Source organism: Etheostoma spectabile, chromosome 3 (assembly GCF_008692095.1).
Source record: "Etheostoma spectabile isolate EspeVRDwgs_2016 chromosome 3, UIUC_Espe_1.0, whole genome shotgun sequence".
In the NCBI taxonomy this organism is placed as follows: Eukaryota; Metazoa; Chordata; class Actinopteri; order Perciformes; family Percidae; genus Etheostoma; species Etheostoma spectabile.
In genome coordinates, this window is record NC_045735.1 from 20,979,838 (window position 1) to 21,005,503 (window position 25,666).

The 25,666-nt window shown below is 38.4% G+C and overlaps 1 protein-coding gene and 1 long non-coding RNA gene across 13 annotated transcripts in view; both read left to right on the top strand.

Moving 5' to 3' along the window:
* The window catches only part of robo2 (roundabout, axon guidance receptor, homolog 2 (Drosophila)), a 357,891-nt gene that overhangs the window by 22,884 nt on the left and 309,341 nt on the right, over positions 1–25,666 (top strand). The gene's annotated exons all lie outside the window — the stretch shown is intronic.
* Positions 10,585–16,395, top strand: LOC116671666 (uncharacterized). The gene is made up of 3 exons (XR_004327323.1): positions 10,585–10,693; positions 15,501–15,503; positions 16,384–16,395. It is a non-coding gene; the product is annotated as an uncharacterized LOC116671666 (long non-coding RNA).

Sequence of the window (25,666 nt, forward strand, 5' to 3'; positions counted from 1 at the left end):
AAAAGAGCCAAGTAAGCACGTAAGCCAGGTATGAACAATGTGTGTTTTTAATCAATAATAAAAAGTTAACGTTTTAGATATACTGTATACTTTAGATTTTGAATCTGTTTGACAACTTCATTGCACCGATGTATGTAACATTATTGACATACCTCTGGACCTTTGATTTGGTATTGGCTGATTTTACAATATGGCCACCATTGCCCGCAGTAAGGGTCCTCACATGCTCTTTCAAGCTGGTCTTAGATTACAAAGTATTTGGGCCAATTCATCATCGTTTGCCAGACCAAGGAATCTTGGGGAGATGGGGGCACATGCTTTACTGTAGTAACATGAGCAGTTTACAGATAACAAAGGAAATCTTTCTAATATTGATCCAAAACATTACTCGTTTCGGGATAGATACCAAATTGGGTGATGCATCACTGTTGAATGTGAAACACAAACCTGTGAAAGTACATTGCCTTAATAAGATATTCAATATAACTAATATTTATTAAAGCGCATAAAGTTATTAAATAGATCTGGAGATGTCAAATCAAATAATATTTAAAGAAAACTAAGAATCTATTCTTGATTTGTACAATGAAGCTCTTTGCAAACTTTTTTCTCCATAATCCTCATAGCTCTACTTAGGTCAACTATCTGTGTTCTTCCTGGAAGGGCAGGTTTTTCTTTAGCCTGTTTTTTCTTACCAATGAATAATTCTTTTTGCTTCATCTTCTGCTTTATGTTCACCTTGTTTTTTTGTGTGGTTGACATGCCCTCTGACCTTTATCTGAAAGCGTCTTAAGCACCTTGAGGTATTGAAACAATGGTGCAACCAAAACACGGACGTCAGCATGTTCTTGTAGATATTTATCAACACAGTCACCACAGAGCACAGCAAACTCAATAAATCAATCTTTCATCTGCAATTATATCTTTGTTTTTCTGAAAGACATGAGACATTTGCAAACTGAGTAACTGAGTTTTTTTTCTTGTTCTTTATCAGTGACAGTAAGTACACCACAAAGTTGCATGCTCCTGACTTTATTTACTCCTTGTACACTTGTAAATAAATGTCATCAGTGACTCCATTTTAAAAATTCCTTCATTTTACAAAAGCCTTAAAAAAACACTAGATTGAGTTAAGTAAATGTTTTCACTAATTGACAATAGGGCTATCCAAACCATTTTTTTAACGATTAATCTAGCGATTATTTTTTGGATTAGTTGACTAATCTAACGATTCATTTTTCGATTATTAATTATTCATATTAACAATTTACAAAAAGCAAATTTCAATAAGGTTCGAAATCTATTTATTTAAATTGTTAACACTGCACTGTTGAAGTAAAATGAATTTATAGTGCAAGCTGAAGCCAGATGTAGGCTATCACTCTAACAAGTAAATAAAGACACTTTCAGGAGGAGTACAAAAATAAAAAACTTAAAGTAAGCAAAGCAAGTGCTAAAAGAGTAGCCTGTATTTGCTTTTTTTATATACAGTAGTAGGTAAAATAATGAATAAGTTCTTGTTTAAAATCCAAGCTCGTCTTCCTTTAATCTTAACAGTGCAATTTTAGCAACATATGAACTTGGATAAACAGTATATCAAATAAATCCAACAATTAAACTAATTAACATTTCAAGTCACCTTTAGGAGGAATACACAAATATAAAACTTAAAAATATAAATATTGAAAAAAGTGCAATTTTTCTCTCTCCTTTCTTAGAGAATTATGAGCCTGATTTTAAACCCGACAATGTATAAATACTTGGGCCGTAGGAATAGGCGCTGACGTTATGAAGGACTCATGAGATATCTAAAACAATCTGGCCTGGTTGCGCAATTATTGAAGACAGTGCTGCAGATGGGGGAGACGCAGCACAGTTTACCTCTCACTCAAGTCAGTGCAGGACATTCGTATACACGCAAGCTGCGGGAGAAGCTGGAGAGGCATAGGTGAGCAGAACTTGCGGTGTTTTTCTGCTGTTATCCTGACTCAGGGATCATTTTACAAAGTCTGCAGACTACCACGTTGTGTTGTTGTTGGCATTACGAGTAAAGTACTCCCACACTTTAGAAGACCGTGTGTTAGCCTTTTTGTCAACGTGTTGTTGCAAGGAATCCATACTTGCGCAGTTGCTGGAGGCAGCCATGTTATTTTTAGACGTGATTCGTCAACGCAATATATTTTTGTTGACGCATTTACGTAATCGATGACGTTGACGAATTGTCCCAGCCCTAGTTGACAATGTGATTAACCTTTAAAGGAACTGCTTTTGATTACTTTTCATGCTTTCTGACTTGACCAGAGGAGATCGTTATGAAGTAGCTGTAGAAATTTCCCATGAGAGAGAAACTGAATAATCGACTGTTTACATGATTGACTGGTTTAAGTACCTGTGGACCATGATCTTAGACACCCACACTCAGGGCTCTTAACTAACTTTTTTCACCATCCTCCTGAACTGTCCTGAATACAATCTAAGCTATTCCAAAATAAATGTGTACTTTCTCGAATTTAAATTTTTAGTTTTTCAACATCATCATGTTAGAATTAAAAGTGAACTTTAACATAAATATAACATCATACACATGTTTAGATGATCTATCATCATTCTTTTTTATATTCATCTAAAAATATTCGAGAATAGAGGTAAATCAATCCAACCACAAACAAATGCCAAGTTGGCCGTAACAGTGCTGTCATCTTACGAGGTTGGCCCTTTTTGGGTGCTCTATGCAAAACACGTTTTTTGCATAGAGGCGCTGCATGTTGGAAAAAATGCAAGATCTCATTATAGCCTCATGTCTCATTAGGCATGAGGAGTAAGTGAAATGATTTGAGCTGTTGCTGAGTTTTGAGTCTTCAAAGTCAAATGTCAAATCTTCAATGTAAACGTCAGCTGGTGACTTGCTAGCTAGAGTTAACTATAATAGTACCATTAACATTAAACAATCTAATGGTAGCTAACCTGGTAGTCTCGCTTTGCCAGACCATCCACACGCTGCGGAGCGGAGGAGGGCCTGGCTACTCCACATAGCATTCTGTGATGGGAGAAGTACATGCTCTGGTTTATTGGCATTTTTTAAAACAAATAAAAAACGTCATGGGCGGTGCTAAGGTCCGCACAGACTCACTTAAAATAGTTGTGGGAGGGAAAACTCAGATTGGACAAGTCTACCTTGCATTCTCAATTTACCCCGCAGAGGTCTGAGGAGCAGTTAACCATAGTCCTCATAAATTCACTGGAGTTTAAAATTTCAACACAAAAAAAGTAAGGAAATGGACATACAGTACATTAGGGCTGATCGATTAATTGCATTTGCAATAATATCGCGATAGGTTAGAATGTGATTTCCTAATTGCAAAGTTTGCAATTTGGTCACGTGACTTGTGAGAGCAAATCAATCTGCACTCCGCAGAGAAAGCATCAACTTGGCACGCTAACACTACGCCGTACCTTGAGCAGTTGTAGTTTGTAGTTTGTAGTAAAACTTTTACAGCCATTTTAATAAAACGAAGGGTTTTAGTCAGGGTCAAATCCATATATGCATTTTATGGATACAGGCACGAAGAACTGAAAGCTCGGTTAGCAACGATGTTGCGGTGAGTGGTAACAACCAGACTCTGATAAATGACGTTTGGGGAGCTTTCAAGCAGCATGGCCGCGGTGTTTCAACGGTTTTTGTAGTACAGTTAATCCCACGGCAAGACCACCCGCAGCATGCTATTACTAACGTAATGATTAAATTCAATTCAATTTTATTTATAGTATCAATTCATAACAAGAGCTATCTCAAGACACTTTACAGATAGAGTAAGTCTAGACCACACTCCAGAATTTACAAGGACCCAACAGTTCAAGTAGTTTCCTCCAGAGCAAGCAACAGTGTGACAGTGGCGAGGAAAAGCTTCCTTTTAGGCAGAAACCTCGGACAGACCCAGGCACTTGGTAGGCGGTGTCTGACGGGCCAGTTGGGGTTAGAATGAAGAGTGGAAATAAAATGATAATAATCATATGATAGCCTCTTTGAGAAAGTGCAACGTTGACGCTGTCATGCACCCAGCATGCAACGTCATGAGGGGGAGAGGCTGGAGGCAGCACCTCTTTTCACTGTAAAAAAAATACTGTGTGTGTGAATGTATGCATATATACACTATTTTTTGTACTAATTTAACTGTCTAGTAAAGTTCAAAGTGTTTAGCCACATGTTTACATATGTTTATTACAGTAACTTATGATGTGACTAAGTGTGGTAAAGCCATATATTTAGGCCCTATTGAAACTGAAGAAATTATTAATTTCCTTTTTTTTCTTCTGGCAAATGAATTGCCTTTTTGAGGGGCTTAACATACTCAAAAACCTACGCCAAATTGGCAGTATCAAGTCTGGTGAAAATGGACGTATTTTAAGGGTTTCAGGAATAGCTGCACAAAAACGGCTCGCTAGCGCCCCCTACAAAGTTACAAAAATGGAGCTCCTGCAGTTCATTTAACATAAACCAACAAAAATTGGTACACATATATAGCATGTCAAGCAAACAAAAAAGCTCATTGGAGCATACCCTAAACTCAACAGGAAGTCCACCATTTTGAATTGAAAGTTCAAAATTTGTGCAATTTTGGACATTTCCGAATGTTGTACTTTAACAAACTCCTCCTAGAGATTTCATCCGATTGACTTCAAATTTGATCTGTGCCATCTTAAGATGTTAAAGATGAAACGTTAATAAAAGAAAAACTTTTAGTCATAGGGCATGGCTGTGGTGGGGCGGCGATTTTGTGCTTTTTGTCAACGAAAAAGGAAGTGGGTGTAACTTTTTTGTAACTTAAAAAAAAAAATCAATTTTTTTTTTTTTTTCCTTTATTAGATAGTGACAGTGAATATACAAGAGGGTAGAGATGGTGGATGACATGCAGCAAATGGCTGCAGGTTGGATTTGATCCTGTGCCGCTGCATGACTCAACATGGGGGGGAAAGCTCTTACTTGGTGAGCTAGAGGCCACCCCAAGTGGGTGTACATTGTCCATTTGGCTCAAAACCTTTCAGAAATCATAAGTGTCCAAACCTGGCAACATATTCATACCAATATTGGCTCAAATTTATAGCGCCCCCTACTGGCAACAGGAAGTAGACCTAAAGGTTAACGATCTTCTCCTTGAGATTTCATCCAATGGACTTCAAATGTGGTCTGTATCATCTCAACACCTTAAAGATGAAAAGTTATTAAAAGAAAATCTTTTTGTCGAACAGTGTGGCCATGGCATGGCTGCCATTTTGAGCATTTATTGATGAACAAAGAAGTAACTTTAGTGTACATATCTGCCCAAAACTTCTCACCTTTGACAAGGGTCCAGGACATCTACAGACTAAAATAGACTGTTGTTCATAGCGCCAGGAAAGAACAGTTTGTTTAATCTATCTAATATTGTGTCGTTCATACTATATAATGATTTATTGCTTGTCTTTGAATAATACAGAGGACAAAGTGCTTAAAAAAAAATTGCATATTAAATTATACGGCGTAGCGTTGGCGTGCCAAGTTCATGCTTTCTCTGCAGAATGCAAACTGATTTGTTCTTGTGAGTCACCTGACCAAATCACTTTCTTTGCAATTAGGAAATTGCGTTTTAACATATTGTGATATTATTGACAATGCGATTATCGTTCAGCCCTAGTATGTGTGTAAAGTCTTGTTTATCCGTGCACCCTGTTATGAGTTAGTGCTGTGTTAGTGCTGTGTCTTGCATCCACTACAATTTTAGAGATGCAAGTCCGTAATACAACTTCAGTTATATTTGTGCTCAGCAATTTAGCTTAAATTTAACACTCAAAACTTTGGTTAGCTCTCTCAGAGCTCAGTACGCCTGCTGCTTTAATGCCAACTCTGTGCTCTCAGAGACAAAGAGAGATAGGGGGACAACAGCCCTTCTCCCTGGTTGGCATTAGACATGGGAGTTTATACTGGGGAGAGGATGAGTGCTGTGACAAAGTCAATAGGATAGAGGCGGAATGGGACTGCATGGGCTTGATTGTTTAATTAGACTTTACTTCATGGCATGCCAAATGAAAAAGGAAGAAAAAAGGATTGAGGAAAAAAAGCCTGACATCATGGCCAAAACACATTGTCACAGATTGTGATGGGCTCATAAGATTCTGATTCTGGTGTTGCTGATAGTGTTGTTATTGTAAAGTTTGCACTTCAGTTTTGATACAATTTATTTATTTATTTGTTTTTTATTTTAAGCCTGCAAGTTATGCAGTGTGACACTGAGCATTTAATTTGCCATGCCTCTTCATGTCTCTCAACCAACCAGAAATGTCCCTGCTTGGTATCACCCAAATCAATCAAAGCAGATCTTAGAGCTCCACTGGTGTCATTTTATGGTAAGATGGCCAAGCTTGTCCATTACTTCATTAGTTCATCTAAGTCATCATCTAAGTTCGCTGTCACTGAGTGCTGCCTATATAACACCAGTTGGCGCGCTATAGAGACTTTGCTTATAATAAGGCTTCAGGCTTGACTTGAAGCTCGGATTCCATTTTATTTTTTCCAAATAACTTTACGCTTTTAAGCAACTTTTGTTATCAGAGTTTCTAATCATGTGGTGCATGAATACAATTTTTACAATTCAATAAGAAAATTATGAAAAGGTTATTATCAATGAATTTGATGTAACACAACATCGCACTACCTTGCTGAAACACCAAGACAGAAGCAGCGTACTTGTACATTACACCAAACACTAGCAGCATAGTTTTTTCCCCTGTTCGTTCAGGTTGGGTGCTGTAAAAAGCGCTTATAATGGTTGGGAAATCCTTGATTTTTATAAATTGCATGATATTCCATGTTTTACAGTTGATCTCCGTGTTTTCCGCTGAAAACAGCATTGCTGGAATAATAGGCCATAGATTGTGAAAGGTGCCTTTTTCAAATTGAGTCCAGTGTGTTTGGAGCTTTAGCGCAATATTTATATGCTCTGGATTTTAGCTACCTGGCATGCCTTGTGTTTCTGGATTAGGGCTCCTTGAGTTGAAAGAAGGTAACCTAAGCAGATAAATTCTCTATATCACCATGAGTGTTTTTCCCCATTGTATAATTGTAGCGACAGGTCAGCTTGCAACTCTTGTGCAATATATGAATTGGAGTTTTTTATTGTTCAACAAACTTGAACCAGAAGAGCTCCAGAATGTATATTTCAGCATTGTGTCAAGTTACTCTTTGATACCATGACTAAATGACTATCCCTTCACTAAACATTATGGTATGAAAATACAGTAGACATTCCCTACAGACTTGTCTCATTATACTGAAAGGTCCATTATGTAACTGACACCTAGTGTTTAAAATAGTTACTTCAAAATGCTGGAGAGATTTGTCTCCCCCGGCTTGACTCAGATATCCAGTCATTAATCCACAGCACAGTGGAGTAGCTAACGTAATAAAAACGTCATAAAAGCCCATGCTCACCCGGAGCTCTGTACCCAACTGACTAGACTAGAATTACACTAGGAACTAGAGTTGGGTGGTCCCCAAATTTTAAGAACGTCAAACCTCCTTCCTATTTTACAGCGGTATACGGTATTACTGTGACAGATGAAAAATTATAACGTAAGGCTCAGACTGCATCACCAAACTGTTAGCTTGTGCGCAACTTGCCATCCCCCCCCCCTTTAGTAGCTGCAGCAACTTGTATAAGCTGTATAAGTCACGTAAGAGCCCCTGACATTTTAATTGCATTTTTTGTCTGTTAAGAAGCACAAAGGCACTCTAAAACGGCCGTTTTAGCTCAGTGGAAGCTCATACAGGTTGCTGCAGCTACTCTGTGTTTCCTGCACTGATCCAGTCTGTTTTTTTTCAATAAAAGTATTTATGACGATCAAGATTAATGTAAAAAATATTAGGAATTCTCCGTAATGACGGTATTGAACTGTTGCTATTTTAAGACCCTGTGGTACATTCGCTAAAATGTACCACAGGGTTGCTAAAAACCCTGCAACCTTGCCGTCCTCTTCCACCCAACCCAAATACACACTTAGAATTACGACAACAATCGCTAAACACACTGCAAACTCATAGTCCTCTCTTCTTGATTTACAGCCCACCTCTTTTGGCTTGAAATAACTCACCGCTGTCGGCTATGGGCTGCTGAACACGCTGAACATTGTAAACAGCCGTGGCCCGCTTGCCCGGGCCTCCGGTAACGTTAGCAGTTAGCAGGGTTAACATGGCGACGTTAGCCTGGACCAGTCGAGATCACTTTACTGGCTGTGTCTCAATTGTTTTTGTGAGTAACCAACTCCAGTACGCAAAATAATTCAATGTGAGTAGCTAAACAGAAGTGTCTAGTAGCGGTGATAAATTAGCCTACCTGTCCAAGAGAAATTAGTCAACTCTGTGTCCTTTGGGCTCTAAGCTGTCTCCATCTTTCATTTACACCTCCAATATTTAACCAGGGTTAATTACGTCTCTGGTCACGCAATTGTTAGAAACATGCCGTTTTTTTTTTTAGGTCAGGTAGAATCTACCTCTGTTGATCCCGAACGTTGCAGCTGTTGCATGATGGGTTTACGTTTTTACAGGTTTATCTGGCAACCCGGCCTGGCTGCCAAACTGGGCAGTTGATAACAACACACAGGCCAAAACACAAATAGAAATTCTGTCACAGAACGGGAATTTCAAAAGGAGAAAATACTGGCATTAGCATTGTTGTCAGAAAAGATAGTATTTCAACTTAACATTTTTACTTTATATCTGATTACATATTACATATTGGACCTTTAAATTCCCACCTGTCTTGATAAATTGACAGTGCTGTGTTCTGTGACATCTGTTAGCTGCTGCTGGGTACTCTGGGTAATCCAGTGCATTTGTATCTAACAGCATTTTAACAACTGCAGTGGCTCCCCAGTAACCTGAGAGGGATTATGACTGTGCAGTTGATATACCTGCAAATTGACAGAGCCGACACCTCCACCCACGCACACTTCAACACAATGTCCCCCAGCAGTCACAGGCTGAAGAATGATTGAACTTTCAGAAATATTAAATTCCTTTCTTGTGTCCTTTCTTTTCCCAGGGTTTAGGATCTACAGTCTTTTTTTCATAATTTCCCACAGTTTCTGAGCCTGCCTTCATTGAACATGCAGAATTGTTTTCAAAAGGAGAAAGTCAGTGAGAAGAATGATGGAAAATGTTAACATCACCTTTTGTTTTAATTATTTTGGGCTTTTGTTGTGGATATATATACATACATAATATTCCTGTCCTCGAGAAGGACCATATATTACATTTTTCATATGGATTCCGCTCTGAAACAAACAAAACATATTACTTCTTGGTTTTTCGATATTTGATGCATTAGTTTTTGAATGTAAGTGCTTATGAGGTCTGATAAGGTCTCTGACATGTGACAGAGTGTAATATCACTGCTGTAGCCATTGCTTGGCTAGCCAGGGTCTGAGATTGGGACAAAATGTCTGCAAGGATAAGCATTAGGCAGTTTGAGTGTGACGGCATGAGAGAATTGCTACAGATTTATTGAACTTTCAGTAGAAAAAAGGGTAAAAAATGCTGAATCTAATAAAACACCACTGGATATTTTACCTTAGGGCAGTATTCTTGACTTTTTGCCTTTGTGGAAATGTGCGCTCGGAGTGGCACAGGTTAGGGCATTTTGTTCAAATTTTATTTTATTATTTATTTTGAAGAAATCAACAATGTTGCAAGACAAAACACAAAACCTCTGTATTGATCAAGTAATGTTTTCTTTAATCTATTTTTGAACTGAATATTATGGCTCTGTTTGATGTCAACAGGAACCTGCTGAAAACCAAACTTTAAACTGAGTCAGGCCCGTTTATATTGTAATGTTACTTTGTAACTTTCCTGTATAATAAATATGAATGAATGAATTGTTCAGTTCATTTCATAATGCTACGCCACAAACTGAAATACACATGCTTTTAGTTTGCGCAAGAGGTTGTTCAAACACACAATGTCCTCTTAAATGATAACTCCCCGTCTCTTTCATTAAACATTACGCGTATGTTACATGGTAAATTATTTTCTTTAACTTTAAACATAAACTGTATAGTTTTGAATGTAACAATGTCCATAAATTTCAGCAAATTTGAATTAAAAAACAGATGATTAGTAAATATTTTGCAAATAATTTGTAAGTTGCTTTTGTAGGTATTTCCCCAAACTTCCACACATTCTATTTGTCTGTAGGCTATGTTGTAATGAACCCCCATCCTCCTGCTAAGAAGGGACTAAGAGAAGGCCAATCAAGCTGCATCCTAAATGAGTTTGGTGCTGCCTTTTCCTCTTGTCATGCTGACACAGTTATATTCAGTCTTTCTTTTCATTTGCTTCCCTTTATTGCAGTATTATTTGCATATACTGTGCTTTCGGAAGAAATTTCTGAAGTGAAGCAAAAGAATGAATTTACTTTGTTACACATATGTGTTATATTACATGTGTGGGAGTATGAGTATGTGTGAGTACTTGTGGCAATAAACACTGCAGTAACATTGGCCTAAAAAAACTCTTCAGTGGCTTGCCTGGAGCCAATCATAGCCACCCAGCTCAGAGTTACGTGACACACAACCAAGAGTAGAAAAAAACGTTTAAAGCGGAGCATTCGGAACATTGGGAAATCTGAGGTTTTTCCTCACGAGGATTTCTCTGAAATACGTTTACTTAATTAGTTGAAGCTTTAGCCACGTTTAATATGAAAATCCGACATTGTAACATTAAAGTTATGACAGAAAATACGTAAAAGCAAAATAGTTTCCCTTTTAAGGAAAATAAACATACATGGTTACCTTTTTAGGTCTGGTTTGTATTTAAACCGACACACAGCAAGAGGACTAAACATGAAGTCATACGGACTGACAAATAACTCAACGATTTGACCATTTTCACAACTGACATTGTGCATCATTAGAGCCATATGAACTAATGTGAAGGATCAAATCAGTTACCTCACAGCAGGTCATACTAATGCTCCTTATATGTTTATTTTCTGTTATCAGAAAGAACTCACAAAGAAATGGCAGATTATGAGCATTAACAGTCAAGACTGCAACTCTGCCTTTTGTAAAATTTACTGACTTTTTAGCTAGATCAGTGGAGCCAGCGCTATAAACGTCCTCTCCTAAATGTATATATGGAAAAAACGGAGTCTTTGTAAATCTTTGAAAGTAGTTTGAGAATGGCAACACACAGAGGGGAAGGTGAGAAAAATTTGGCGCTGGGTGTTCGGCAATTATCCTGGAAATGTACTTGAGCCAGATTAGTTGCTAAGTGAGTAAGTAATAAAGTTACACCAGTGGTTGGAATGAGTGACGACGTCAGTCGAGTTGGAGCTTCTCCATTGGCAGTTGTTGTTTCACAATGAATCTGCGCGCACAGTGAGTCAGCTGTCTAAAGCTGTCTCTGCCTCCACTGTTGCAATCAATCAGCTTATTTATTTCCTACACGGTTGAAGTTGCTGCTGTTTTTAATACTTGCGTATGGGTTGAGTTATAAATCAGATAAGATACACTACTAAGTTGTCAGGTGGTAATAAATGTTCGGTATAGGTTTCAGTTTGTCCATGTATAAACACTGCAGCTCCTGACCAACATGTAAGGCTGTGGTTCATAATTGTTATGGGGTGCAACCAACCAACTTGATCAAATTAAAGCAGTCAAATGCACCAACATTTGATTTACTAACTAAGTTAGGTGTGAAATAGTCTATATCCTTAACGTTACACTTCCAGGATTGCTCCGTGGCTGCCGGAATATCCTCCAGATTCCACTTATTTATGCCGGATATCCGTTGCCTTTGGGCTTCCTTTGTATTTGCATTTTAAACTCTGGTCGATGTATGAGGACTATGGTTACCTGCTCCTCAGATCTCTGCAAGGTAAATCCAGACAGCTAGCTAGACTATCTGTCCTATCTGAGTTTTCTGTTGCACGACTAAAACAACTTTTTAACGTACACATGTTCCACCAAAACAAGTTCAGAGCCTGTTTAGCAGAGGCACCGCGGCTTTTCTCCGGTGCTTAGCACCGCCCAAGACGATTGTGATTGCTTTAAAGAATAATGCTAATAAACCAGAGCACGTTTTCCTCCCATCCCCGTATTCTATGTGGAGTAGCCAGACTCTCCTCCAGCACGCGTTGAAGGAGGGTCTGGCAAAACGAGACTAGGGGTGAATGCACCCTGAGGTAAATGTTTACGGTAGTCTATAAAATTTTAAAATAGTTGAGTGGCTGTACCAGAATATCTAAATGCTTTTTTTTTTCTTAATTGTTGGGCTTCAATTCAGATAATGTCACACATTGACACATTTTTTCATAAAGGCACAATTGTCCTGATATAGACCTTTTATAGAGCAGGACATTTCAATTGGCTAACAAAGCCCCTCCCTCTTCCACAGTTCTTCTTTTTAACAATGACATCTCTAATCATCAGAAATTGATATTTTAAAGGCCAATTCTTGAGCTTCATTAAAGTGGTGTCAAGGACAATAAGAAATATCTTTAAAGTAGGAACAAATGTGTTAAATAATGGCTTTAATCTAATTTATGTCATCATGTTCTCTTGTGGAAGCTATTCAATTCTTGTGATTGGCATATACCGCTTTGTCTGGAGGCTAAAATGAGAAACAAGCCATATTTTTGTTAAGCATGATATGAAGCATTAATTTTCTCCCGCAAACCTGACAGAACAGGGCTCCTAGGGGCGAGTTAATACAAAATGATCACATTTTCACTCATAATCAATATTGGCCAGTGACAGTGGGCCCCTGTTTTTCATCCCGCCAGTTGTCTGGAGAGAATGATATGTGGCTCTTTCCTGGTAAAGGGCCCTCTCAGTGAGTTGGAGATGGAAATGGCATTTTTAACAAGTGGCCTGGGAAGCTATTGATTATAGTGCCATTTCTGGGGCTGTAGTTTCTTTGCCCCTAGAGCCTCTCCAACCATCTACGCCTGTTGGTTCTTAACAGAGTGAAAGCAGGGATATTGAAATTCTGTCCACTGTTGTATGTTGTTTTGTTTGGAACATTCATTGTTAATTTGTCATGATGCCACTTTGTTGTCATTGTTGAATTTGTTGGGTCTGTGTCATATGTTTTTAATCTTAGTTGAGCTACCTACTCCTAAATGCAAAGTAAGGGTATATATAGTTTATTTTCTGCTTTTAAATATGTTTACATATTTGATAACATGTTTAAAATGGCTGGTTGTTGGAGTTAGTTTGTATTAATGAAAATATGGCAGGCTTTAACGTGAAATTAGGAAACCACAAAACTTTTTCAGTCCTTGTAAAATACCTTAGACTGCATTTTGCCAGTGGGTTAAAGGATATTCCATCAAAAGAATTGTGGAACCATTATCACTTGGGGCCTTCCAGTTGTCTGAGAAACCTTTTAAAATACAAGGTATTTGTCCAGATAGGACATAAATTAGAATGAGTCAGTATCTTGGGGTGCAGCTGCTACATTTGTGACCAACTAAAAGCTGGGAGGGCAAAAACACGGTCCCTTAATTCTGTAAATGCCGGTATCCAAAGAATCAGGCTATTTTTATAGTTTAATTTCTTTGTAATCCTCTTACATCAACAGTCATATAAAATAACAAGAAAATCAGAAAAAACTGACCAAACTGTCTGGATACATGCATTATTTTCTCATATTTCAGAACAATGATTAAAAATGTCCTTTACTACTAATCACCTGTCATTGACTACACTTAAAACGCTTCTCGGTGGTAATACAAGATTCTATCTGCTTTGCTCATAAATTGTTGGAAGAAAATTCTGTACAGCTCCTTGTTAGGTTTACTTCAGGCATAGCTCACTTTTGCAGCTTATTTCCCCTATGACACCTTTTCATCATTGCTCCCAAGCCTACTATATGATCTTGTAACATTGAGAGCACAAGCAGTGTAGTAACTCAGCAGAATAACAACTCAGATTATTTTTCTTCTAGTACAACTAGAAACTAGGGATGTCCAGAGCTGATCCATAGGTCTGGGATCTGGGCCGATCATTAATAGTCACTAAAATCACTAAAATTAAATTACAGGATAAGGTTGGCATTTCTTTGTACTGTTTTACGATTGTCACCAAATCCCAGCAAGCAGCAGTTAGTCTGTCTCTCAAAACTTCACTCTCTGGCACTCAGACCAAAGCCCATTTGTTACTACTGAAGACATAAATGTTTACTAATGAGTCACAAACTTATAGTTTAATTTCAGTAATTTCCTGGTGGGCACTGTAGTTTTCAGCAAGATTGCTTTAACAGAATATCTAGATTAATATAATAGATGAATGCACTTTTGGTGCTCTTGTAAGAATTTAAACATTGCCTATGTTAATGGTAATGAAGAACATGACACCCAGTGCAACAGTGTGGCTCGTTGATGTGTTTTTAATAGTTTTTGGCACAGCTATACAAGCTACAGTATATCAGGTTTTTTGTCACTAGGATTAATTCAGTGGCTTATCATTAGTGCCACAATGACACAGAAACCTTTAAACTCCTTGAATGTCAGAAAAAAATAAATTATTTGAATAAAAAAAGTCACTGTCTTGCTTATAAACTTAAATATATGTCAAAGTATTGCTATTGTAGTATTGAAAAAGTACCAGCTTTAAAGTGGTCCTGAAAGTGTTTTTATCATATGTTCTGTGGTTTGCAATATCTCAGGCATTTGTGTTTGCATTTTTTCCTTTGGACTTGGCCGGTCAACCAACAACTGAATAGAACATAGAACAATTACATTTCGGACTGTAATAGGTTACACAATACTTACACTAAAAATGTTCTACACTTACCCATCTTTCATGTAACTGATGGTTTAATACAAGGCAGAAGTTAACAAGTTAGCATAAACTACCTGCTGGCACACATCTATTTGCCAGATGGTGGATTCACCTGGTTAACCAGATTTGCTGAGTCTGATTGTGTTATCATGGTGAGGGGACCCACTGACACACAGCTGGCAGAAAAGAAAATTGTGTATTTGATATGTGGCATGGGTGTTAAGTAAGGGTTAATGCCCGACGTGGTGTCCATTGTTGGGTATTAATGGACGACGGTGAGGCGTGAACCGTCTGAAGTGCATTAATACCTGACAATGACACCTTGAAGGGCATTAATTTATACAATGCATGGTCCCTTTATCATTTTTTAAACCATTATTTTATACTTAAATGCGTTTTCCATTCAAAATCTAAAGTTTTTCAAAACAATAACTGGTTCCCTGGTTACACTTAAGGGGTGACTAATACCTGGAACAGTCATTCCCGTCCAATGAGGTTCTAATGCAATGCAAACGTTGTTTACTGCTCCAGTAAAAGGGACAGACCTTAGATACGACTTGACACGCTTAACAACGGGAGATATTTATAGTCCGCGCAGCTCGTAGAACCCTTTAGCTCAGACAGCTAACGTCATGAGCTAGAAAGTTAACGCTATGCTAGCAAGATCTAAAGTCAATAAGATTGTTTACGGTTGGCAATCAGTAAAAATAATTTAAGAGTATGTTTAACAACAAGACAAGCTAGCTATCCAGCCATGTCATTGTCCCTAAAACAATATAACGATTATCACGAACAAATTATACGCCATGTACACTGTTGGCCGCAGCCTAAAGTAAAGAGCTGAATGGTGAATGGGATGTAAAATAACGTTACTTGCTGTGAAACAAAGTAATTCAGGGTTTAACTTACTTCTTGCAGCTTGTGTGTTAGCGCCATCCTGTAGTGTTCAGAGCATGAGGCACTGAATGATTAAAGAATGTTGGTAAAAAATATATTCACATTTTCTTTTTCCTAATGTAGCACATTCATTTAGAATGGTAAACCCTCGGTTTCACTGGAACTCGTTTAGTAGGTGTTCTATAACACTTTTTTTATGGACACCCTGCCGCCAATCAGAATTGAGTATTCACACAGACCATGATATGGCATGCATTAAAGGAGTTGTGTGTGTGTGTGTGTGTGTGTGTGTGTGTGTGTGTGTGTGTGTGTGTGTGTGTGTGTGTGTGTGTGTGTGTGTGTGTGGTGTGTGTGTGTGGGGCGCATGTTTCTCGAACCGTTAGTCCGATGGATTTCAAACTTCACAGTTGTCTAGCTACGGGCACAAGTAAGTGCGGTGCCAAGTTTGATTTTGTTTGGATTAGAATTGCAAAAGATATATAAATAGATGTACAGGTAAAGGAAGCACACATTGGCCTTTGTCGCTCTAGCCGCTGGCCACACCCCCTCTCACCCTGAGGACCAGAGACAAAGAGCAGCAGAGCTTTGGTAGCTAATATGTGACCTACAGCTCTGACTGTTTCGACTGTTTTGACTTGGATGTTTCAGAATCCCACACATGCAAAGCACAACCAGACAAGTGTAGACAGAGCGTGATGCAGCTTATAGGCAGGCTATTTATCTTATAAAGCAAGATGTATTTGTATAAATGTGTGTCCGTGTTTGTGGGGAAGGTAACCTGGACATCAGCAGACGCCACATGCAGAACGCTTTAGAGCAACGGGGGTACTCTTTTCCTGCTATTGTATTAAATTGCTGTGAGGCGGCAGAACATAACGTAGCTTAATCTCGGAGATTATTCATTCACAGCGCTGAAAATTGAGTTGAACCGGTCGGATACATCAGTTTTGATCAGATTCACCTTGGGTTGGGTTAATTAAGTTGCCTAAATACCGCCCGCGAATCAAGTCCCCTACTTCACCGTCAAGCCACTAAATCTGTATGGAAGTGAACACCTTTGCTGAAAAGTTAAATTTGTTAACAATCCGACATGGGACAACACCCTCTCTCTCGCTCTCTCTCTCTCGCTCTCTCTCTCTCTCTCTCTCTCTCTCTTCTCTCCGCACACACACAAACACACACACACACAAACAAACACACACACACACACACATACACACACACACACACACACACAACACACACACACCACACACACACACACACACAAACACACACACGTACTGGTTTTGGTGGTTGATGAATGCAGATATGTGCTAATTAGCTCTTATAATAGGCAGGGTGGGTAGCGCACTGCCATGATGTCTGATTACGCCACATTGTCATTGTGATATTTTGTGACTGCATTCTGAATCTGCAGCGTTCCCTGTCAGGTAAATACAGCAGTACAATGTCTTCTTCTGATGTACGTAGAAGTAGCCTACACTGTAAGTCAGTAGTAGGCTTGGAGTTGCATATTAAGTGGTTTGGGGTCCTTCTGTAAGTCATTTTGGGGAACAATTTTGTTTTGATGAATTTTACAAGCAGCAATACCACAGGACAACGGGCACGGCACTAGTTATATTAAAGCTGCAAATAATTGTGTATTTACAAGGTGTTTAATCTGAAGAAGTTAGCAATACTTTGAGTTTCCATGATATGTCAGTATAATTGGTATTTGACTAAACCACAGTAAATAAAGACATCCTAAGCAGCACGTTAGCAGAAATCCAAAATGAGTGGGGGGAAAAAGGCATGACCTCCTTTTGTACTGGTTTGAATTTGGCAAAGATGTACAGATAGCCCCTGTTTTTTGCAACCATGGCATACATGATTTAACCTCTGCTTTCTCATTTACACAGCACATGTTGTCACTGTTATGGTGGCCATTTCAGTAGATTTACTTATTAACATTGTTGTGGACACACAATAAGCATGGAAACTAAATGCACACTTCCTACATTACTGCATTACTTCAAATACACCAAATGCACCAAACAAGCCAACATGAAATCGTCCTGTTTGCATGAATATAAAAGTTGGGTGACACCCCCAAGCTCACTTTCACAAGTGACTTTCACAATTAGTGAGCTTGAGCAGAAGTTGTTGCTAGCTCAGTGGCTAAACCCTTCACCTTCTTTAACCAGCAGGAAGCAAACAGGACACAGGAACTTGGCTTGGGTCTTGAGAAGTAGTACAATGTATTCACAGAGAGATAAACTGTACACAGACTGCTCTGCTACATTCACAGCTATAGCACTACTGCTAACTTGACACTCACTGGCACACACACCTCTTTATCTCTCTCTCTATCACACACTTGCTAAGGTGTGGGCTGCAGCTGCCACGGTTTGTGTTTGGGCTGCTTGCTTCAAATTGTCGTTGTTGAAGCATTTTACACTAGTCTTTCTCGCAATACTTCAACCTTGCAAGAACACTTGTGTGTCTTCTTTTTTCACTGTAAACAAACATCCAGACCACAGACCTTGCTTAGTCTTCAGCATGTGAATCCTGTGCTGCGTCACAAACTCGGTGTGGCCCAAAAAAAAAGTAAACATACAAACCAGCACCGCACTGACACTCGCAGCGGCAGCTAGACAGAAATAATCATCGGTTGTTCACAACAATGCCAATGTGATTGCCGCATCCCTATTCTTAAGCTTCTCAACAGGATTCACTGTGACCTTAGGACACCTTAACATAAATGCTTACAGAGACTTCCATCGTCATTGCTCATTAATTGCCTAATTACTACCCAACTGTCTTTGTTTCAAATGATGGCTAACTGACCAAGAGGGCAAGTCCCCCAGCTGGTGTCGGAAAATAACCCATTAATCCTTTGTCACAGCAACGTTATGAACTTCCCCGCTGTCCATTCAACTCTTATCACAACTTGAGCTTTGTTTTGGATGCAAATTATACAGTAAATTGTACACTATATGCTATTTACTTGCTATTTGCAGTACTTGTAAGTTCATTTTCTGAACTTACCAGACTGTTTTATTATTTGCCTTTACCCACTTAGTCCTAATGTCCACATTAATGATGATTATTTATCAAAAATGTCATTGTGTAAATATTTTGTGAAAGCACCAATAGTCAACACTACAACATCGTTGTGGTATCGATATCGAGGTATTTGGTCAAAAATATGGTTTGATTTTCTCCATGTCGCCCAGCCCTACTTGTAAAGCACAAGTGATGCGAGGAGGCGTAAAACAGCACTCGTTCCACACTACAAATATGATTACGCATCTTAAGGCAGTCTGTTTTTGGCACAACACCGGCGATAGTCACGTTAGCGTTACCATGGGCATTAGGAAATCAAGCCTGAGTCCTGTTAGCATGTTGAGCCTCACTGCCCAGTGGCTAGACGAAGACTTGACCCTTAAAAAAGCGGCCCTACACAGACAGGAATGCCCCAGTTCTCACACAGCAGCTGAAATTGCATCCACATTTGAGAATGTTTGTGAAATAGAAAATAAAAAGAAAGAAAGTCTTGGATTTCTCTAAAGTAAAATTAAATTGTATATACAGTATGTATATCAGGGGGAAAATGTGTTTATACTGTATAAATAGGCATCGGCCAAAATGAGTTTGAAAATATTGGCATATTGAATATCTGCCAAAATCCAATATTGTTCCTCCCTAGTTGTACATAATAAACTAAAAGAGTGTATATTGTAATTTATATTGTAGTATAATACATTTTCTAAAAATATAATTAACAAATAATTTAAGATGAAATAACCAGATGGAAATGCATGTTTTTAATTTGGTTTAAAATCCAGTAAATTAAAAACTGGACACATCAACGCAGAAATTTTTTTGAATGATGTACCACATGTATACACTAGCTTTTGTGTAGCAAATTCTTCAGTAAGGCAAGTTTTTGTGTGCACATTGGATTTCATAATCTCCTGGGGAAGGAGTTGACATGACTCAGACAATATGCAAACTTTGCAAATAAGGTTGTAAGGTATTTTAGGAATACAACCAAATAATACTACAAACAAAAGGGTTTGCATCGACTTAATCATCCAAAGTCTCGCATTAAAAGTCACCTTTTGTCAGCGCTTAAGTATGGTCTGGCTACACTGCTTATCTGTTCTGGAATAGGGGTAAAATGCAGTTTTATATTTCTATATTTTTTTTAGGGCACTTTGGCCTTTAATTGATAGAACAGCTGCAGAGAGGAAAGGGGGGAGAGAGATGGGGAAGACATGCAGCAAAGAGCTCAGGTGGCTTAATACATGGGGCAAACGCTGTACCAGGTGAACTACCAGGATGCCCATTGTGTTGTATTTCTTTAAACCAATCACAACCACCCTGGGCAGTACAAAGCCAAAGTTGCAGCAATGGTGCCAGACTATCTAGAGCAGGGGTCTTCAACGTTTTCCAGGCCAAGGACCCCCAAACTGATGGCGAGATGGAGCGGGGACCCCCTAATTATATATATTGTATAAAATTGTGTTATATCAAACTGGTCCTACAGTGCCATGTGTGCATTGATGACTGAAAGACATCTTCTGCCTCCATTTATCTGTTTACTACAGTGTGTTGAATTCATGTTAATGTGTATTTAAAGACATTTCAATTAGTGGAAAAAATTGCAGGGGGGGGGGGGGGGAATATAAAAAAAAGTCTAATCAACCAAAACTTTCGCGACCCCCATGCAGTACCTCCGCGGACCCCCTAGGGGTCGCGGACCCCCTGTTGAAGACCCCTGATCTAGAGACTAATGTCAATGATGTGCGTTTTTAAACAAAACTACTATACAATTCTGATTGGGGCATAGGAAATACCTTAGTTCGTAGCCTGTTTTGTTTCAATAGACTGTACCGTTTTGCACAACTGAGCCCAGTTATACCATACCATCTCCCTGTCTTTTAACCGAGAAAGTGGTGATACAGTTTTGCTGGGAGCAAACGGGACAAATCATGGAAGCCTTAAGAAAAGCACCAGAGTAGCAGTCATCTGTGATGTGTGGTCATTGTGAGCAACTCATTCTTAGTCACTTTCACTTGTTAACAGATGAGTGGGAGCTAGCACCTTGTGTTATACACTATACTTATTACTATGTGTGGGGAAAATAATCAATTTTTAGTTGCATCGCCATTCTCTCTAGAACGATTTTTCTAGAACATTTTTAATAATGGACAAAACTTGGAGTTTAGGCAAAAGGCAGAAAAAAAATGGCCCAAAGGAAGAAAAAAATTTCAGCATGTTTAAGGCTTAAGCATGGAATGACTACAAAATAAAAAACCTCAGTAGACAAAACATTCCATTAAAACTTGTGTGCGACAAATACTGTATTTTTCAAAATTGAACAAACTCAGATTTATACATTTCACGCATGGAAATGTACATAAAAAATGGTTGCATTGATAAAAGGTTGCGTTGCTCTTCTCTCTCCTTAGGTGAGAAAAGGTGCAGTTGACATTTGCACACAAACCAAAATGGACATCTCCAAAGCCAATGATAGCAAAAGCTCTCAAGCCAGTGGCCATCATCATGTCTGATGATATTACACATATGTTGTCAATGATTGCTCCACTGCTTTATTACAGAAACAGGCTTTGGTGACGCACTAGTAGTTTGAGTAATTAAACAGGTATTATATATATAGAGTTGGCTAAGAGAAACAACACAGTGCATGAGATGACTTTTCTCCACACAGCCTCTCTCCTTAACCTGAGGTTTAAGGCACTAACTTTCTTCTCCCTAAATAATCAACTGGACATGCACTCCAAAAGACTTTCTGAGGCTGCAGAACTGTGTTACAGGTAATTTAGTATATTTATACCTGTATGTGATATACAAGTATATCATAATTGTCGATAGATAACAGTGATTGCAAATGAAAGAGGTGTGTATTGCCCTGTGTCAGAGAAAGATCACATTATCAGCCGCTATCGTCAGCATTTTACAATTATCATAAACGTTATTGTTTTAATCTGACAGATTTATAAAATAAATCAATTGAAAAATTCGCTACTTCAGCTCTGATGCTCTATATCAAAGCATTATTTGATTGGTTACATGTAATGAGTACTGTAATAGCCTAGTAACACTACTGAAGGCTGTTGTACTACAGACGGGAAAAGATAAACAGACTGGAGCTGATTCCATAAGCAGACGGGGCTGGTGTCTATTAAAATCGGTTATTAGTCTTGATAATCAGTTTCAGAATCAGCTCTGGGAAAAAAAAAACACGGTCGACCCCTAGCTTGGTACACAGTGCACAAAAGTCAGCCACTATAGAGCTGCTTTTTTTATTTACTGAATCCGGTATCACTTCAGAATAAAACGGTTTCTTTCATTTGTGAAAACCTGCATGTTATGATCAGTACAGAAGTAATTAACCGTGAAGGGAAATTTTATATTTTATGTGAGCACCAATGCATATACAACCTAATTTGAGAATCAGCAAGACTTAGTTTCACACTCAGCCAGGAGCTGTCAAGTGTGAGGTTAAACAGCTTTATTGAACAAAGTCAGCTTTTTCTATGATTTTCCCAGAGCACACTATTTTTTAAGGCTGTAGAATAATGGACATACACATTTGTGCATTTCCACAAACCCCTTGATCCATTCCTTCTGTTAAACCCGTAGCCGTGTCAGAACAAAAAAATATAACCTTAGCTGAAAAAGATAATTTACAGTTTTAGGGCCAGATTCTCATTTCCCCCTTCCATTTCTCTACCTTTAATAAAAATATTTTTTGACCTCTGAAATAATTTAAATCAGTATTTTCTTTATCTCCAAATGTTTTGCAACCTTGCAAATTTTAGATCCATTTAAATAGAATTACATGCTGATTTCAAACGGTACTCACTGTCAAAAATGATTTACTCTGCATGCATAGCAACCACTTGAAAACCACCATGTGGGAGATGATGATCACTCTTATGTCCTTGTGTCCTCTGTTGTTGTTTCATATTGCTCATTAAAGCTGCTTAGTGTGGGGCTGGGCCACAGATGTACATGTGCGGCCATATGCAGGGATCCTCCTGTCCTTTCTCCTGTTTGACACAAAAGCTCTGTTGGTGCCAGATGAGCTCTCTCTGACAGCTGGATGTAGGCTGGTCAATCCTCACGGGTTCACCTGTCAGCCTCTGTTTCTCTTTGCCTTCTGAAGTAACGCTGACACTTCCTCTGTCCCTATCCTCTACTCCTCTGCTGTCACTCTTTCTCCTCTCCTTCTCCTTCTCCCCGACTCGATGACTTCTATCGCCAGTACAGGGTTAATCATGTAGCTATTTGGGTAGGGCACTTGTCTTTCCAACATACCAGATCATCAACAGTATTTATCTGTCTTGTCTATATGCTTCGTTCCCCTAATTCCAGGACACTCTCCTAGTCACATTTCTTATCTAAGTGTTTATATTTCTAGTTTTACAGTTTAGCTGTCTTATCGAACGGGATGTTTACACTGCCTCATCTCATTTTTTGTCTCCCCTTTTGCTAAATGATAATCAACGTAAAGTACATTAATTGGTTTATACACAGCCATACACAATTCATATTTTGAGGTAGCAGCGATGGGTGCAAGTACATGTTATTAGGAAATTGGTCATTAGTTAGGTCATGGCCATTTATGTGATATGTTACACCCAATCTAAATTACATAGTCACATAGCTCACCTGGCTGTATACTTTTTCTTTTGTGTCCTTCTATTTGTTGATTTAAAAAAACAAAAAACAAAAGCCACCGCAGGCTTGCTTAATATTCTCTCACCTTGGACAATGTGGCATACAGTTGAGATCAGTTTTGCAATAAGCCATACCACTACACCAAATCAGGCATTGTGGATATTAGCAATATTACGGTGGGTTTTAAACTGGTGCACAAGTCCAAATTGAATAACTACATGTTACATTCCATTGTGTTTGTCTGGTCGCCGGTTAGGGGAATGGCCAGCGTGACTTCAGGTTAAATTTCTTAAAAAGTTGATTCTGTTATAACTTCACAGGAGGTTTGCTGCGGTTTTTCGGCATCCCCTGCGCCACCCACCGCCGCAGCCTAAACACACTACCCACATTCAAATGAATGGGAGGACTAGCCTGATTTGGTGTGAATACTTAGTGTAAGTTTGGTGCAAAGGTTCTCTTTTGTTTTAGTCCAATAAACATTTGACCCATGTATTGTTAGGCATGACTATATGTAAATGATATTTTTCATCACACTGAATTGATTATTGCTTCATAATGACCATTGGAGCATATTGTGTTTGCTAAGTCTGTGTTTTTCTATTTGATTTTATTTCCTAACATAATGTCATAATAATTCATCAACAGTGTTTTCAGCTTAATTTGATTAATTGCTCTTCTGCAAAGTTTGTATGTGAACAAACAACATATGGACATGTCATTTATCAACAATATCCACTGCGTGTATTATAGTTCAAATAACAGCATGAGAATAATTAATGCCAACATTGTGTAATAAGTCACACAATTTAAAGAAAGAAAAATACAGTGCTTGCATTACACCCTTTAACTACAATGTACAGTATACATATGCAAAAGATAAAATACCAAAAAACACACAGATGCGTTGACACGTATCCTTTGGGCAAAATCTACTTAATGTATTGCATTTCAAAACAAATATTCCAGTGCTGTATGTGCTGCACTTTGCTGAGGGAAGTGCCCTTTCAGTAGCATTTCAAGGCCTTTGGGGAAAACTATATCCAATAAGATATTTACATCATAAAACTCAGATTGTTTTTCAACAAACACGCGTGTATGAATTTCAGACTTAGACTTAGACTTCTCTTTATTGATCCTTTTGGGATGACTCCCGCGAGAAAATTGAAAAGGGGCACACAAATTAAACCATGATGATAATCAGCCAGTATCTACTCTAACAATGCATCTGCATGAGTAAGAAAATGAATTAACTATCCTGTATGTGCCCATTCATTCTAGAATAATTATGTGTGCTTCTTTTTCAAATGAAGCATGCCTTCTCAAGCACAACAGAATGCAAATTGCATAGTCTCACAGTGCAAAAAAGCCAGAAAACATCTCTGTCACACATTTTTGTAGATCCTATCTGTGTTGGTTCATTTGATCTATCTGTTAGGATGCTTTGTTACTTTGTGATAGTCTTTATGCATCAGTTATGTGGCAAGGATTTGAAAGCAAATGAGTTTCATTATTGGTACTGGCCAGTAATTACAGTACAGATACAGTACAAATTATCACAAGGTATATGAATACTCTCTAAATTGTATTCGTTACACTAAGATGCACTTGTCATATACACAGTGTCCCACCTCTCTTACCACTACATTTCAAGCTCATCTTCGATTTCTTGGCTTGTACCCTGGTGTTAATGCTAATGGCGTGCTGTATCAGTGGAGACAGTAAAGGTGATGGCTAGCCTGAGTGGACTTCTGTCCTGTATAAAACCCTATCTCCAGATGGGCCAAGAAAGATTTAGTGATGTGCGAAGGGGTCTTTTAAATGAATGAGTGCTGGAAATGTGAAGACACGTCTCCACACCCAGCCATTTGGACTGGAATGCCAGAGAGGTGAGCACTGAGGTCCTGTCCATTTGGAAGACTGACAGCACAATCAGAGACGTCTTAATCACATCTGGTTGTCTCATTAATCAAAGGAAGTACTATTGTTAAATGTTATACCTCTGTCTATCAATGCACTAGTGCATTTCCCTTAATAATTTGGCTAACCTTCAAGGAAGTTTTTTTTTAATGAACACAAGGAAGGCAAAGCTTGCGGTTGATCTGCTGTTTTATTTTTTATTTGCAAATTATGACATTTTTGCTGAGAGGTTCATTTATGTGGTTCAAAGAGTTTGAATAATTAGTTCAGATGACATTGGAGATTTTAAAGCATAAACATGTTGAACATATGAAAGTATTCTGTGTAGGCATTTCGT